The 12573-nt window shown below is 42.8% G+C and overlaps 1 long non-coding RNA gene across 1 annotated transcript; it reads left to right on the top strand.

Annotated features, from left to right (window-relative positions):
* The first annotated feature begins 35 nt into the window (after window positions 1-35).
* On the top strand, window positions 36-6076 carry LOC109023828 (uncharacterized). Its single transcript, XR_002003280.3, has 2 exons — window positions 36-588; window positions 5837-6076. It is a non-coding gene; the product is annotated as an uncharacterized lncRNA (long non-coding RNA).
* The last annotated feature ends 6497 nt before the right edge of the window (window positions 6077-12573 follow it).

Genomic DNA, 12573 nt, shown 5'->3' with positions numbered 1-12573 from the left:
ACTAAGGAAACCATGGTAACATCAGTGCCTCTGTTGAGCACAGTGGTCACTCAAAAGAGGGAGAGTGAGTTCAGCCTATCATCTGAGATCCGAGTATGATTGGGGAAATATCCTGAAATAGTCTATGATTTGAAGAAATGGATAGATGGCTAGAATAATATGCTAGATGGTAGTCAAGTTACTAACTGCAGAATTGATTTGATAAAATTCTCATCGTGTCTCCTGACTTAGGAGAAATATTGGGTCTGATGAATGGGTAAAATTGCCAGGTGAAAAGAATTTGGTCTGTAAGATTTGGCAGCACCCTGAGGTTTGCCATATCTGATGGCCTGGCTTTAGTGGCAGCACCTAGTGAAGGCCCAGGTGTCCTTCTGACAACCTTTACCGCCTACCGTTTTGTCCTTACTTATGTTGAATCACTACAGACAGGCTGTTGAATTCAGCTGTCTGTGGAGAAATTATACCAACCACATGGTTAGACAGAAGGAATACAATATATTGCTTAATTTGTATCTGAAAGCTAAGCAACATGGAAAAAAATCAAGCCTGCTCAGTCACTTCCATGAGGACAAATGAAGACACTTCAAGGTAACCTTAGACCAAACATGTATTAATCTATAATCAGATGCCATTCAAAATAATAAGAGACATTGACCTGAATCTTAGAGCTGATGCAACCGAGTGTGTCACCTCAATATTCAACCAGTAGGGGGTTGTTTATGGGGAGGGCTTCAGCTTGCCAATTAGAAGTCTTGGCTGATTCTAGCACTTTCTTGGCTGATTCTAGCACTTTCTGCAGGTCAATTACTTTGTTTGTAAAAGTGTACTCCTTCTTAGTAGCTATCAACTCCTTCTTGGTAGGGTTATTTCTTTTACTTCTTTGTATTCCTTCCACTGTACAAAATACAAACCCTTGTTTATAGTTGATTCCCCAGTAAATAATTTTCTGAAAGAACAGATGGATGAAAGAAGGATGATTTATGATATGTCCATGGTTGCTGAAAGAATGGGGAAAAATGTAAAATCACCTGAAAAGTTAATAGATAATAAATACAAGAAGTTTTATTTGTAAAAAGCCAATAGATAATAAATAAAAGAAGTTTTATCCATGATAAGTAGATGCTGCTACTTTGTCAATGTCCCAGAGAAATACATGTGTCCAGAGAACATTTATTTGACCAATTCAATCAACCAACCCGAAATTCAGTTGAAACATCAGTTTGACAGGTATTGACTGAAGTGTCTGGGTAGCATAGTTGATCTTATTGGCCCTTTTGTGGTCCACATTTTAGTGGTGACCCAGTATTCCTCTCGGAAACCAGAAGGAAAGGAAAAAGGGAGGCAGGGCTTTAGCTATGCCATGATGTGGTTCAGAGAATATTGGATGAGAGCTAGTAGACCTGGTTTCTCCTCAGTCTTGGGGAGGGGCTTCCTGGCCATTGCTCTGTGACCTCCCTCTCAGGACAATACACTGAGAAGAGACAGAGCAAAGAGCTAGTCTGAAAGAGAGTGGACTATTGTCTGCTGGTCCCAGATCCATGCCATTCTTCCATGCCTTCCTCTGTACTGCAGTCCACTTGCTAGAAGAAGGCTAGAATATAGGAGGAAGAAGGCTTTTTTGTCTGCTACTGATAGAGCCACCAATAGCAGTAGTACCAAGATTAGCAACTATGGGCTCTGGCAGCTCCATGGGTGACACTGAGCTTTAGCGGTGTCAGTCCTGGTTTCACCAGCATCAAAATGTAGTGTCCGGGGTTCCTAGTCAGAATAGCATAGATCCGACTGTGGCGATGGTAACAGCAGCAGCATCTTTAGAAACTCAGCAGACAGTGTGGGCTTGCAGGTTTCAACCCAGGTTGAAAAACCCCAGCTTCCTGATCTCTGGGGCACATTTCCCTCCCTGTGTGCTTCCCCAGCCCATCTAACACCTTTGTAACATTCTTTCTCCATTAATTCCTTCTGTTTGAAACATCCAGAGTAGTTTCTGTTTTTCTGTCTAGATAATGATTGATACACCTCCCATGCCCCACCTCTCACCCAGGACAGGATCAAAGTGTTGGGGGAGCCACAACCTGCTTCACCTAGAAAGTAAGAAAGAAAAAGAGAACTGAACAGTACCACACCTTACAAAGTTCAACCCCATTTTGAAAATTAAGGGTGGCTTATCAAATTTCCTAAGTCAGCCAACCCCTGGTGACATGTATTCATGGTGGTGCTGTGATGTGCCACTGAGATCCCCCATGAGGATTGAAGGATTTATCCCGCAGAAGCTGGAATTGCTCCCAAAAGACCATCCCCAACTGTCAATCCTCTTCAGGATTTGTCTAGGCTTATGAAAACTAGGCAGAGGCAGCCCCCACCCAGCGACTGATCAGCAGGGAGTTATAAAGGCCCAAGCTCATATTCCAACAACGAAGCGCCATACCAGCTCCAGAGCTTCCCATGAAGTCAGCTGAGACCTTTGCTGGGACTACATCACAGCTCAAATTATCCTTTGTCCCAATCTGCCCCCTTCCCTTCTCTTCCATGGGAGTTTATCCCAAAAGCACTCCCTAATAAGCCCTACATACTCATCTCTGCCGCAGAACCTGCTGCCAAAGAGACATATATATGTGCTGGAGCTGCCGCAACAAAGTGCCACTGATGAGGTGGCCTAAACAACACCGACTTATTGGCTTACAGTTCTGCAGGCTGGAAATCCATGATCAAGGTGTCCGCAGCATTGGTTCCTTCTGAGGGCCGTGAAGGAAGGACTTGCTCCAGGCCTCTCCCCTTGGCTTGTAGAGAACTGTCTTTATGTTCACATGGCAGTCTCCAAGTGTATAGATCTGTCTCCAAATTTCCCCCCCAACTTTTTTTTTTTTTTTTTTTTTGAGACAGAGTCTTGCTCTGTCACACAGGCTGGAGTGCAGTGGTACAATCTCAGCTCACTGCAACCTCCACCTTTTGGGTTCAAGCTGTTCTCCTGCCTCAGTCTCCCGAGTAGCTGGGACTACAGGCATGCGCCACCACACCCAGCTAATTTTTGTATTTTTAGTAGAGATGGCGTTTCACCATGTTGGCCAGGATGGTCTTGATCTCTTGACCTCGTGATCTGCCCCCTCGCCCTTCCAAAGTGCTGGGATTACAGGCATGAGCCATCGTGCCCAGCCCAAATTTCCCCTTTTGGTAAGAACATCAGTCATATTGGATTAGGGCCCACCCTAATGACCTCATTTTAACTTGATTGCCTCTATAATACCTTATCTCCAAACAAGGGCCTGTTGAGGTCCTGGGGGTTAGGACTTCACCATATGAATTTGAGAGGGTTGGGGGGAAAAATTCAGCCCATAACAGAACCCAACCTGCAAACATATCAATTGTCTTTTCAACTGGGAGGACATTGACATGGGTCTGCCAGCTTTCTAAGCCTTTCCCCAGATTCAAGTCCAGTCACATCAAGTTGCCTTATTAAAGGGTCTGCCCACTCAAAAGGAGAAAGTGCAAAAGATGCTCAGCAAGGTTAGTTATGGGTTCCCCAGCACAGGCTGGCAATATTTTAATCAGGAATGACAGAGTCTGGTTCCCAGGCTAGAGGGAAACCTGAAATGGGGCATCTATTGGGAAATACACATTTACAAGGAAACTATTTATTACACATAGCTGGGTGATGAGAAATGTGGCTGATCATTCACCTCTGGAAGGGTGTCTGGGAGTCTAACATAATTAGGCTCTTATGTCCTTTGTTCCCAAAATTAATAACAGTATGACAATGAATAAAGGTGGGAGGAGGAAGGTACAGGCAAACAGATGATAGATTTTTTTTTTTAACTAGAAAAGGAGCACTTTTCTTTCTTTCCTTCCTTCTTTCTTTCTTTCTTTCTTTCTTTTTCTTTCTTTTTCTTTCTTTCTTTCTTTTTTTAAATTTTGAGACAGAATCTCACTCTGTCACCCAGGCTGGAGTGCAGTGGCATGATCTTGGCTCACTGCAACCTTCACCTCCCAGGTTCAAGAGATTCTCCTGCCTCAGCCTCCCAAGTAGCTGGGATTACAGGCGCGTGCCACCACACTCAGCTAATTTTTGTATTTTTAGTAGAGACGGGGTTTCACCGTGTTGGCCAGGCTGGTCTCAAGCTCCTGGCCTCAAGTAATCCACTGGCCTTGGCCTCTAAAGTGCTGGGATTACAGGTGTAAAACCATCATGCCCAGCCCTATTTTTTCAATTTACTGATAGAGTTATCATGGTATTCCTATGTTTTTCTCCGCGTACACATTGCCTTGCTTTCAAGCTGAAAATGTGAAGATGCTTTGCTGTAGAAAGCATTGTCACAGTAAAACGCCTTAAGAGTCAGCATTTTGTTAGTGGGGGCAGGGTAGCAGGAAATGTGGGCTATAGAGAAATTTATGCATGAATGCTTAAAAGCAACCTAAAGCCAGCCTGCACTTTGGAACTCAAGTTGGTGTTACAGTCTGTATCTGGAGCCATCAAAACCATGTTGGGATGGGGCATTTGAAGGAGTACAAACAGGCAGGGTTACAATCTGGCCCTGAGCCCTAAATCCCAAGAACACTGGCCTCAAAAACATCAGAAAGCAATGGAGGTCTGAGAATCAAGTGCAAATGTTCTCATGTGCCAAGAAAACCTAAGACGGCTATTTTCACAGTATATTGGGGCTTGGCCAGGTTCCAGAAACCATCAGCAAAGTAGCCTGCCTTGATACTTCAAAGGAAGAAGTCGCACTGATAAATCCTGCCCACACTTTCCACCGCACACACTTCATCTTGAGGTATATAATACCACAACAATGAGTCACTGGGCTGGAGCCTGAGGCCTGTCCACAGGACAGAAAGAAAGAAAAAAGTCTCTCACATCTGTTGTCTAGGGCAATTCCCCTCACTCTTCAAAACTGCATAAAAACAGAATAATAAAAACTGTCACAGGACAAATGAGTTATGGCCTGGTTTACCTGTACAGTGTCCCTCAGTAGAACTATAACGAAGTTGGCCCACCATTTTTCTTTACCACATTTTATCACATTTTGATAAAACTCATCTGACAGGGAGGAACCAATCTACTTTATTCCTTAGATTCAGCTCACATATCTCAGGAGGACTTTAAACCATGAGACAAGCTGAGAGCTTTTCTTTAACATACTTACACACTCATACCTTTCTCAGGAGATCTGAAACTTGGAAAGCCTTTGTCTTCTGAATTGTATTTGGTGTAAATGAAAATTCAGCAAATATTCACAAGAATACCCAAGGTAAAGAATATCAAGCCTAGGTGTCATGGACGAGAAGAAAGCAACAAGCGGATGCCAAGGTCAAGAGTAGGGCCTTTGCTTCTTCGTGGGGGTTGGGCAGGAAGAAATCATAAAAATTCCTTTTCTATAAATCCTGCGCTGTCTGGACTGCTCATGGGCTGACTGGCAATTTGGTCAGGCAATAGACTTTTCCCATCTGGTCATTTAGCAAGGGTCTATGGAAAGATAGTGGAAATCGTCTACATCTTTTGCTGGGTAAGACAAGAAAGTCAACGAATGCAGCGACTACATAGTATGCTGGAGGCTAAAGTCTTAAGAGACACATTTGTTTAGATGTGTGCATGTGGCCATGTTTGCTTTGGGGCAGTTTTTTGGACACACAGACGTGTCTCCACCCACTCGTTTACCCCTACCCCATTCCCACCCTTACCCGCACCCCCACCTCACTTTGTTCTTAAGACTATAGTTATGCATAACTGCTAAGAGTAAACACTTTCCAGATGACCTACACAAAAATCCTTTTCCAAAGACTCTTCTTGTTTTCAGGTGAGTTCTCATTTTCCTTCACTCAAGTTTTTGCTTGTCTCCCCCAGGGTACCAAACGCAGTCAGATGATACTTCCTGACAGCATCCAAGAGCAAGTCTCACCACCACATCTGTCAATACAAAAGAAAACGAGGAGCTGCCAATTTGTCTGTTTATAGGTGCCAATAAAATCCTGCACAGAACTTTAGTCAACAAGACTATTTCAGAAGGGGTGGCCAACAGTGTGGCCTTTCACTGGCAAGGGCCACCTTTGTCATCACTTAAGAAATAAAACCTGCCAAGTTTTCTGTGAGGCTCTCAATAAATCTTACTGAGTATTTCCATACACATCAGCCACCTTAACTTGAGGAAAGCCAACTTGGTGAGCATTATGTTGATTTACCAAGATAAGGAGCTTAGAGTCTATGGCAAGAAGTTCTTGAGGCCCCTCAGGGAGTGTCAAACAGTCCAACCCATAGGCAGGGGAGGAAGAAAATTACACCTCTCCTTCAACACCTCCAGAGCCCAGGATCCTGCCACCTGTCAGAGCAGAGGGGCAGTGGGTGTTGGCATGGCCCACAAGATGCCTCCAAGGAGAGAGGCACTGAGACAGGGGTTGCACTGGGGTTTCTAAATCCTGGGAGCTGAGAGTCAGATCCAGGATACACACTGGGGTTCCCATTGCCTAGCCCTAAAACATGGCAGTTGTGGTTAGCTCTGGTGAAGCAAAAAGACCACCAAATTGAATTCAGATAATTAGTACTAATTATGCTAACTCTACCACTTTCTGCTTTTTAGAACTTGAGCAAATTACTTGATTTTTTCTGAGCTTCATTCTTTATGCAGTTCTTATGAAGACTAAATAAAAAGGTATTCAATATTAATAGGTAGTTTATTAAGCATTTCCTGTAAGCCAACGACAGTGCTAAGAACACAAATATCCTAGTGTTCAGATAGGAATTGTAAAGGGTGGAGACAGTAACTTGCCCAGAGCCACACAGTTAAACATGGCAGATATCTTATACATATTTTGGCTATTTTGTTTATCATTTTAGAACCACGAGAACACCTCAGCTACCACTATAACATGAATTTTTTTAATCCAGTGCCAATTTTATTTTTTGGTTGTTTGTTGGCAGAACACAAAACTTATAAAAAGCTTCACCCAGGATAGCCATTGTTGTGTGATAAAGTTGGGAGATTGATTAAAACGGCAGTGACATTGTGGTATTATTTTTGTTTTGTGTTGTTAGTGGCCAGATCCTTCACAAACACCTGGAAACTAGTGTGGCTTCTGGTTCTAGCCATTTGGTAACAGCTCTGAGGCTGAATAAATTGGACGTGAGAATGTGACGGTGAAAGTTGGCTTGGGAACACCCAGGGTCTGAAATAAAGCTTAGAAAATACACCACACCTTTATAGGAAAAGTAGATTTCTGTTTTATAAGGGAAAGATTGGCAGGAGTTCCAGGCCAGCTGCCCCCAAGAAAGGTAACTATTTAAGCCAATAAGGTTTCCATCTACACAAGTGCTCAAGTGGAAACCAGCCAACCAGAGTTAGCAGTTCTGTGGCAGAGAATCTCTGAAATCACCGCTGTGTTCTGAAATCACAGAACAGAGGCCTCCTAAGCTTGCCGAGCCACTCAGCCTCACAGAACCTCATTTCCACTTCTCTAAGATGTAGGGACTAGATCATGCAAAATGGTCTAACCAAAGAGTAGATTTCTTTGAGGTTTCTTTCTGTTCCAAAATTCTGAGATTCTTAATTATGTCGAGGAAGCCACTTCGAAGCTGCTTTAGATAAAATAACCAGAATCCAAAATAAAGTTCGGCTTCAGCTAAGCATAATATTCCTGACACTTTACACCAAGCTTGTCCAACCCATGGCCGGCGGGCCGCATGCAGCCCAGGACAGCTTTGAATTTGGCCCATACACTTCCTTAAAACATTATGAGATTTTTTTTTTTTTTTTTTTTTTAGCTCATCAACTATCGTTAGTGTTAGTGCATTTTATGTGTGGCCCAAGACAATTCTTCTTCCAATGTGGCCCAGGGAAGCCAAAAGATTGGACACACCTGCTCTACAGTGTGTATTTTCTTTCAGTGTCTTAAAAGGAACACATTTCAAAATCCCTACATTTTTCTTCTTTTTCTTCTCCTCCTTCATCTTGTTTGCCATCATTATCATCATGATTGTACTTAGGGTATTTGTTTAATGTGTTTGTTTTTACAGAAAGTGCCTTTTACAAGCCACTGCTCCTACTGACCTAGTAGTGGAAAGTAAACTGAGTGTCACAGAACTCCAAGCATCCTCACATGTGCACTGAACAAGAAAACTGTGGAGTGCCTGCCCACTCCAAGCCACCTGCCCCACGCCACCCCAAGGGGTGCCCACCAACAGCCCCAAGGGAAGGGGTTCTTGGAGCATAAATTGCTAGGTTCAGATCAGGTGACTCTCCATCCTCATTCGCAGGTGATTGGTCTGAACCCTGTATTAGTCAGGGTTCTCTAGAAGGACAGAATTAAAGGAATATATATATGTTTATTAAGTATTAACCCATATGATCACAAGGTCCCACAACAGGCCGTCTGCAGGCTGAGGAGCAAGGAGAGCCAGTCCGAGTTCCAAAACTGAAGAACTTGGAGTGTGATGTTTGAGGGCAGAAAGCATCCAGCATGGGAGAAAGATGTAGGCTGGGAGGCTAGGCAAGTTTCTCTTTTCACATTTTCCTGCCTGCTTATATTCTAGCTGTGCTGGCAGCTGATTAGATACCAGATTAAGGGTGGGTCTGCTTTTCCCAGCCCACTGACTCCAGTTTTAATCTCCTTTGGCAACACTCTCACAGACACACCCAGGATCAATACTTTGTATCCTTCAATCCAATCAAGTTGACACTCAGTATTAACCATCACAATCTAGGTGTAGAAGTCTCACCTCAGAGCAGCTCCTCTCTGAGTCGCCCTGACACAAAAGCTGAGCCTAACAAAGACAAGGGGGATCAATGGAAGCACTGAGTCCCTCTCTAGAAGCGTCTAAATGAGAATCATAGAGCTATTCACGAGTGGAAAGGTAGGAAGGAAACAGAAGCCCAGAGGCCTTCAGCAGAAACCTAGAGTAGCAGAAGCCACAGGCAAGAGGAAGCCTGGGCAGGCAAAAGCTAGGGGAAAGCCTGCAGTCCTAGACAGCTAAAACTGAATGACATGCAGAAGAGCAATGAGATACTCGGTTGTGCAGTGGCACAAACAGTAAAAAATTAGAAAACTCCTGCTGCTCTAGGACCACAAGGCAATCCAGCTCCCAGAGTCGCTTCTGATTCTGCGTAACCTCCTAGTTCCTGATGGACATACCATTCTCCATGAGTTTTGGCTCTTTGCAATTCCCCCATGAGGTCTGGTACAGATTTCTGCCTACATATATCCACCAATGAATCTCAATTTCTTCATTGTAACCTGAGTCAGTCTCTCATTCTGATCATCAAAAGGCCTATTAAGTATAAAATGCTGTATGGACTTACTGTCTGAACGATGACTCCTAACCTGCTCACAACTCCACTAACATGGATGCTTCTGTTCTGGGAAATTCCAGGGTTTGTCTTCTGTTTCCATTGAACTGACCACATGCCTGTTTTTCAAATGCTCTAAACCTTTTATTTACATAATGCCTTTGTACCCTCTTATGTACTTCTCATACTGTCTCTAGCCTCTCATAACTAAAAGTACTGATACTATTACTTCAGTTACCATTTTACATTTGTACTTTTCCTGACAGATTTTTCCATAGTACTTTTCCAGGCAATTTCACCTGCATTATCTCTTCTGAATCTTGTAATAGACTTATGAGGTAACAATAGTAATTATAATACCTAATATTTACGTGGTGTTATATAATTTAAAGACCATTTCACACACAGAATCTCATTTGGCCAGATCCATTTAATGAAGCTGTGGAGTATTTTTCTCATTTTACAGATGAGAAAACTGGGTTCAGGGATGACAAAGAACCCATGCAAGTCCACACAACAAAGAATGATTTCTCCCGGCTGTCACTTCGGTGCTAAAATGCTCTGTAGTTTTTCTTTCTGCCACAGACACCCAGGAGCTTCTCTTCGCTGTGTTCCCGTGGCATTGGAGTGTGTCTCGTTTCTTGTCTTCATTAAGTCAATGGTCCTTTAGGTTTAGCACGCACCATTTATGTGACTGGGGTCTGCCCACATGATCTGGCAGTAGCCGTTTAACAAGAAAATCACCTTTGTCTTCCATAGGTGCACTAAAAATACATTGATCATATTAATTTAGCACCTAGAACTGTTTCTCTCCAGTCCCTTAATTTAATATAAATGTGTTCCAGAACCCAGCTACCTGAGGCAGGGCTTCACTTGAATACAGAGGGCTTTTATTTTTCAGTACCAGGAAACTGATTCTTTCAGAGTTGCGAATCAAACCAGCCTGCTATACACACATTGTACCATTACAGCTTGTAGGATGGAATGTTGAGATCATTTTAGCTTGAGAGAGAAAGAGAAAGACTCAAAATATAAATTGTTCTTCATTTTTATCTATAACAAATGTGGTTGCTCTAATGATAGCACATGAAGCGGGTTGTTTTATCATTCCTTAAATAAGACCTTGACATTCAGTACCTCATCTTCCTGTCATTTGAAAGCCAGGAGAGTTTAAATTGTGTTCACCCTAGTATCTGTTCTTTCCAGGCACGCAGATGGCTGATGCAGTTTATAATGGTAACTCTGGTGATTAGAGCAGCATTGCGCACATAATAAAGCAAGCAATATGCAAACAGCATGAGCTGGATTCTGGAGGGCTCCTCCACAGGGTCTGAACTACTGCAGAGCAAGGCATTTAGAAAAAAGGTGGCAAATTCATGGCCATGGGCTCCACACCATCAATCAAAGCTTTCTTGCTGATAATAGATATAGCTTCTGATTCTTTAAAATATAGAATTCTGGGTGCTTACTTACCAATCAGATCTGACTACAAGACGAAACTTATTTGCCATATAAAAATTAGACAATCCCTAGCAAACAAGACTGCCAAGGATTGATCTTGGTCCCATGACTAATGGACCCCATGACCTGGTCCTACTACAAATGAACCCCATGGCCCTTGCTGTAAAGGTGACAACTCAAATATGTCACCTTATGTCATAAAAGTGCACTTGACACTTACTGCCCCATTCATATTGGGAACGACATTTACACTGATTCAAGGGCCACACTCCAATAATACTGGACAGTAGCTCCCCAACATATCACATGGTTCCAAACCTCTGTGCCCTTACATACCCTGTTCCTTCTGCCTGGAATGTCCTTTCCTTTCTAGGTGACTTATAAATCCTCTTGACATTTCAAGACTTCAAGATTAAATAATAGCAACTATCCATAATTCACTTCCTTCCTGGGTTATCTGCTACCCTTTCCCAACCCCTGCCAACCCTAGGCTAAGTGATGCACTCCTCTTCTGTGCTAACCATGTACTTTGGACATTCCTCTGTCATTCACTTATCACAATGACATTATTAGTATTCATATTACTACTTCTGTGTCTGTCTCCCTAATAAAGTACAAGGCCCTTGAGGATAACAACACTCTCTTATTTATCCCCAGCACCAAAGTCAATGCCTAGCACACAGTAAATGCTCAGATGTGTGACAGAAAAATACATGGATTCATTTGTGAAAAATTAAAGAAGTGGGTACGTAATAAAAGGCAAAGGCAATCCTCCATGTGTTCATGTTTGCATCATTCAGAGGCAACACTTCCCACTCTACTCCCCTTTAAATTACAAATTTCTGCACGAAGACACTTGGGCTTCCTTCAGTGTATTAGTTAAGAGTGCATGTAGCTACACAACAAAAAAACCTGAACAATCAGTTTAAACAAGCAAGGGTTTATTTTCTCACATAAGAAGTCTGGAACAAAGTGGCTGCTGATGTTGATTCAATGGTTTGCCATTATCAAGACTAGAAAATTCTATTCAATTATCCCCTCAAGATGTTTCCTAAATCTCTGGAGATAACTCCAACAGTCAGAACAGGAAGAAATGATAAGGGGGTTCCAGCTACATCTGCCTCCTCCCCAGACTTCTGCTCATATCTCATCGTCCAAAACCAAGTCACATGATCAGGGGATATGTCTCACCCCCAAAGGTGAGGGAGGCTGGTAAGCTGGAAGGAAATTATTCTGACTGACTTGGGCCAGGCATGATCCATCACTAGGGCTGGGCACATTGTCTCCTAAACCAAATCAGAGTTCTCTTGGTAAGAAAGACTGGAGAACTAGATATTGAGCAGACAACTAAAGCATATGCGGATTCAGAAAATAGCTCAGTGCTTTAAAAATAAAGGATTACATCAGAATGCAAAAGAATCAACATTCACCACTCACTGTGAATCTTAAGGTTTCTCCTTAAAGACCCAATGAACATGACTTCAGGTGCCCTTCTGACTGCTCCACTGCCAGGACTAAGGCTAAGGCCATGGCTTTGCAGCAATGACCTCACTATGCATTCAGCACAGATCTCTGAAACAGGAAGCTCACCCAGATGTACTCAAATTCTGATTTTATGATATTACAACAATGAAGTATCCTGTTCATTCAAGGAGCATCTCTGGAAAGGTGCTGATACACTGCTGGTGGGAGTGTAAACTGACACCAGCATTTTGAAAAGCAGTTTGACGTTTTCTAGTTGTTCTGAAATTATACCCAGGACTTAATTTATAGAGGCATGACTGAGTGACAACACAGAGAAGCTAATGCCACTGTAGAATTTATTACTTCATTTCCCAAGAGA

This window comes from Gorilla gorilla, chromosome 19 (genome assembly GCF_029281585.2).
Source record: "Gorilla gorilla gorilla isolate KB3781 chromosome 19, NHGRI_mGorGor1-v2.1_pri, whole genome shotgun sequence".
Taxonomy (NCBI): domain Eukaryota; kingdom Metazoa; phylum Chordata; class Mammalia; order Primates; family Hominidae; genus Gorilla; species Gorilla gorilla.
Note: the sequence above shows the minus strand (reverse complement) of the source record. Positions and strands in the feature narration are given on the sequence as shown.